Source organism: Acinonyx jubatus, chromosome E1 (assembly GCF_027475565.1).
Source record: "Acinonyx jubatus isolate Ajub_Pintada_27869175 chromosome E1, VMU_Ajub_asm_v1.0, whole genome shotgun sequence".
Lineage (NCBI taxonomy): Eukaryota > Metazoa > Chordata > Mammalia > Carnivora > Felidae > Acinonyx > Acinonyx jubatus.
This window is the reverse complement of record NC_069397.1, coordinates 52,473,215-52,478,422: the sequence shown is the minus strand read 5'-3', so window position 1 is coordinate 52,478,422 and position 5,208 is coordinate 52,473,215. Positions and strand designations below refer to the sequence as shown.

The 5,208-nt window shown below is 52.4% G+C and overlaps 1 protein-coding gene across 10 annotated transcripts in view; it reads left to right on the top strand.

Moving 5' to 3' along the window:
* SLC39A11 (solute carrier family 39 member 11) overlaps positions 1-5,208 on the top strand; it is a 422,497-nt gene that overhangs the window by 1,716 nt on the left and 415,573 nt on the right. The window lies entirely within an intron of this gene.

Sequence of the window (5,208 nt, the reverse complement as noted above, 5' to 3'; positions counted from 1 at the left end):
GCCCGCCCGGCGGCCATCTTGGATGGGGGCGGAAGCGCTTCCGCCCCGCTGCCCGCCATTCTTCTTAGGGGCTGCTCCGCCGGCCAAGAGGCGGGGCCGGGATGGGTGGTGACTTTTTTTTAATGGGCGACGCGGCGGGTGGGGTAGATCTCTAGGGCCGACAGTCAGTTGGCTCGCCGGGACCCCCAGCCCCGCCCGGCGCAGGTGCACCCTCAAAGCGTCCGACCTCTGCACCGGCAGCGCGTTTGTACCGTCTGCTCCGGAAGCCCGAGCCCCTCGGGACGCCGCAGCCGCCCGGGGTCCCGGCGCAACTCGACCACTTGGCTCCCTGCGCTGTCTGCGGGCACCGGGCGTTATCTTCTGGGGCCCTTGGCCCAATGCGACGCCCGGAGTGGAGGAGTTGGGATCCGTTCCTGTTCATCCTCGAAAGTAACTTCGCAGTTGTTCGGGACCGGCTCTTCTCTAAGGCGCGCGTCCGCTCGTTTGGCTTCGGTTTTTCTTTTGATGTCGATCAGTTCTTTGCGGCTTTGGTTTTTGTTTCAAGACGGTGTTTAACCACGAAGGATGCACTGGCACTCGCGTGGGGCCGAGGGTGGTGGGCAGAGAGGAAGGGGCGCCGTGCCTTTGAAACAGCGCCTGGCAGTGTGGGCCGGGGGTGCCTAACGCTGACTCGGCAGTGATGAGCTGGGGCGGGGGGGGGGGGGGGGGCTGTTTCTTCTGAGTACTTCCAAGACCCTTCACTTTTAAAAACATTTATTATGGAAGAGTTCATTTTCACACCGACGCAGAGAGGATGGTGTCATGTGCCCACCCGCCAGGTTTTCTGCCGCCTCTGTACCCCTATTCACTTCCTCTCCCACCCACGGCCTCTGTTACTTTGAGACAAATCCCAGACAGCAAAGATTTCAATCTGTAAATGAAACCATTGATATTTATATCTCACAATAGCCCTGCAACGTAGCAAATGTTCTCATTTTACAGATGGGTAACTTGGGACCCCCAGAAACAAATGGACTTACTCAGTAAGAGTCTAATTTTCAAAGCCTGTACACAAACCGAACTAGTTTGATACACACGTCAGCCTTGCAAAATAGGTAGGGATAACGTTTCTGTTCCACGCATAACCAGAAACCCGGAGAAGCTTATGTGCCCTCCTGCGTTGCACGGCTGATGAGGGGTGGAATCTCATCTAGAGTTTTGAATTCCTGGCTTGTGCCTTTTCTGCTTTGTCGTGCGACTTTCCACAAACTCAGAACACTCAGTGATGGTGGGTCTGCAGTTGGCCATCACAGTCCATTGTGCTCTGTAGGGGACATTTTCTTGACGTTGGCTGCCCAGCATCGGTGCAATGTCTTTTCTGTGTTGAGGGAAGTCACCTCTGTGGGGCAAGATCTTTTCCAGGGACCCCTTACAGCTGTGGTGAAAGCCTGTGGGCCTGGGATTGGTTCGTCAGACAACTAACTGCTGGGGACTTTAAATGGAAAGTCACTGATGTCAAGAGGCATCAGGGACACTGGAGATTTCATTCTGGGGGCAGTGAAGGTACCTCTTGGCAACATCCACTCTCCAGGGGCAGCAGGGGCATTGAATCCAGCTGGGGCTCCCAGCTGCCCATGTAGCACTGGTCCTGGTGGCAGCGGTGGGCGACCCCAGTGAGGCCCCTCATCTGAATTGATTGCCTAGACGTATGCTTTGATTGGGTTCTGGATGTTCTCGCTTCTCTTTATTCCTGTCTGTCCCCTGAGCCTGATTCTCCAGCTTTCCCGGAGGTTGTATGGGCTGTCCAATATCTTACTGATAAATTTGATGGCTTTGAAAAATCAAAACCACTTTTGGTCGCTTGCCCTAGAGACCCTGACTGACACACCGTTCTGAGTTTCCAGCTCAGTAAGAGTGTGGTTGATGTCTCTCTAACAGCAAGGGGGAGGCGTGTTGAGGCATCGGTTATGGTGGGGGACCTGGGGGTTTCTTTGTGCATACACCTGCCATCTCAAGTAGAGGAAAGGCCAGCTGGCCACAGAAGTCTCCACTGCGGAGCGTGTTGTGAAAGCAGGTTACCCTCTGCTTCCCTGGCCAAGTTCATCTGGCCATCCTGAAGATGCCACTGTTGCTCTTCTGCCTGCAGAACTGAGCGCCTGACAGAGGCTGTTCCTGAACATTCGTGCTCTGGAAACTGGGCACTAGAAACACTCCCGGGGCTGGAGGTAATGTGTCCTTGACTCTTTACCTTCTTTGGTTCCTTTTCCTTTCCCCTCTATGTCAAGGTCCCCCCTCCCCTTCATCTTCTGCCTTTTTTTTTTTCTTTTACCATCTTGCCTTCTCAAAATCAGGATGGGGGCCAAGAGCTCAGCTTCAGCAGCTGAACAAGGCAAATGCTGGGCACACAGGGGCAGAGATGAAAAACTGGTCTTTTTGTTTTGCTCAAGGAGGTACATGAGCAAAGGGCACTTCGAGTTTTTATGCCATCATTTTGTTTTGGTTAGGGAAGTGTGGGGGGGGGCAGGGGTGTGTTGGTGTCATTTTCTTCTTTTCAGCTTAAATCTTTAGGGGCAGGAAACATCCAGTGTTCCCATTCAAGAGATTACATTTAGATCATCCTGGGTCTCTGAGTTCAAACCCCAGCATTCTGCTAGTTATGAGAGCTGTGATTTTGAGCACCGTCCAGACACTTTGCATATGTGATCTCTAATCCCAACAATAACCCTACAGCATTGGTGGCTTTCCACCCATTTGATAGATAAAGCCAGCTTCGGCAGAACCCAAGTAACCTGCCCGAGATTACGCAGCCTGTCTATATGTCCCTGGCAGCCTGACTCAAAAGTCCTTGATCTCCCTACTTTGTCACATTATTAGCTTCAAAGAAAATTTCAGAACATCAAGAGACAGATGGGTCAAACCACTCCGAGCAACATTCAGAGGGCGCCCACACTGCTTCCTGTCTGTTGCCCGGAGGTGGGTCTCTGCCATTGCCTGGGCAGTTTGGGACTGGAGCTGGAGTGCTTCTCCAGTGATGTGGGGGCAGGCGGCAGGCGGCTGGTCAGGCCTGGTAGCCAAGTGTGGGTGCCGGAGAGCCCACTTTCAAAGCTGGGACCACGTTCTGATACGTTTGCTTTCTCCGGACCCGTCGGTGTTCCTGTCTCACTCAGATGGTTGAGGGGGCAGGATCCGCCTTACTTTTTATTTATTTAATGTTTACTTATTTATTTTGAAAGAGAGAAGGAACGCACGTGGGGGAGGAGCAGAGAGAGAGGGAGAGAGAATCCCAGGCAGACTCGGTGTTGTCAGCGAGGAGCCTGACGCGGCACTCGATCCCCTGAACCATGAGATCATGACCTGAACTGAAATCAGGAGTCAGATGCTTAACCGACTGAGCCACCCAGGCACCCCTCTCCTTACTTTTTTGTTTTTGATTTTTTTAAATGTTTTATTTATTCTTGAGAGAGAAAGAGAGACAGAGTGTGAGCAGAGGAGGGGCAGGGAGAGAGGGAGGCACAGAATCCGAAGCAGGCTCCAGGCTCCAAGCTGTCAGCACAGAGCCCGAAGCAGGGCTCGAACTCACAAGCGGTGAGATCATGACCCGAGCTGAAGTCGGACGCTCAACCGACTGAGCCACCCAGGCACCCCGATCCTTACTTTTTAATAGAAATATGGAAAGCAAGGCAGCATCATGTTTAAATTGCGGGGTTCTTAACTGGTCTCCTTCCCTGATGCCACACGTGGTCTAGCATCCAGGAAAGGGGCCCAGAGACCTTGGCTCCCGGGCTAAACAATTGAATAAATATTTGCAAGATGAATGAATAGTGCCACACACAGTGTCACAGAATCACAAAGTGTCTGCTCAGCGGGTGCATTGGAAAAGGCGAAAGGACCTTCTGCCATCAATTGCCTAAGACGGTTCTCACTCATCCCACACCCACCCCACCGACTTGTTTCAGGACCTCTCCTTTGATGAACGGCGCTGGGTGGCCGTGGGTCGGGCATGTCAGTGTTCAGCCTGAAGGGTGAACCTGCAGGATACTGTCCTGCTATGATGGTGTCAGAGAGAGGGCATCCTGTCCCAAGAGTTGGGGTGGGATGCGGGCCGGGCACCCCCGGAGGAGAAAGAACAAGTAGAAGATGGAAGCTTGCGTGGGAACATGAAAGTGAGCTTAATTCTGGCTGAGCGAGAAGAGATGGAAAAGGAGAGGCACCCTCAGCAGATTAACAGAGGGGAGGAAAGCTAGGAGGATTTGATCCGGTGAAGGACACACCGTGTTGATAAAAGGAATGTCAGGGGCTTGGAAGGAAGGCTGGATTCCACACCTGAACCCTGGTGGGATTCAGACGTTTGGTGTTTGTTCTGGGCTGAGATGCCAGTGGGATGGAGACAGCCTAATGCAGTCGTCCCGCCGGCTTATCTTTATAGCTGTGTTTATCAGCTTGTGTCTGCTAGAGCTGACGTTTGCGGTGGAAGGGTTGGTTGTTTGACTCAACTGTTTGCAGATTCCGGAGACTCCGCCTTCAACAAATAGCCAGGCAGGCATCACACCTGACGACAGGAGCCTGGACGTCCGGGGTGCACACGTTCTCAGTACCTTGACTAAAACATGGTGATAGGCGATGCAAAGTTCATGCTCCAAATGTTATGTCCTTGATTGGCGTGTAATTGAGTAATTACTGTGTTGTTTGTTTGCTTGTTTGTTTACTTATTTATTTATAGAGAGAGCATGAGCAGGGGAGAGGGGCAGAGGGAGAGAGCGAGAGAATCCCAAGCAGTCTCCACGCTCAGTGCAGAGCCTGACAAGGGGCTCAGTCTCACGACCCTGGGATCACGACCTGAGCCAAAATCAAGAGTTGGACACTCAACCGACTGAGCCACTCAGGCGCCCTGAGTGGCTGCTATGTTAACTAGCCCTGTGCTGGATGCTGGAGAGAAGACAAAAGGTATTTGACTAACAGTGACTCTAGGGGCACTGGGTGACTCAGTTGGTTGAGTGCCTGACTCTTGATTTCGGTGCAGGTCAAGATCTCACAGTTCGTGAGATTGAGCCCCAGGTCAGACTCCGAGGTGACAGCACACAGCCTGTTTGGGAGTCTCTCTCTCCCCCTCTCTCTCTTCCCTTGCCCTGCTCACAGATGCGCTCCCTCTCTCTCTCTCTTTCTCTCTCTCAAAACAAATAAATGTAAAAATTCAGTGGCTTTATAGCAAGCTCAAACTTTTCTTTTTTT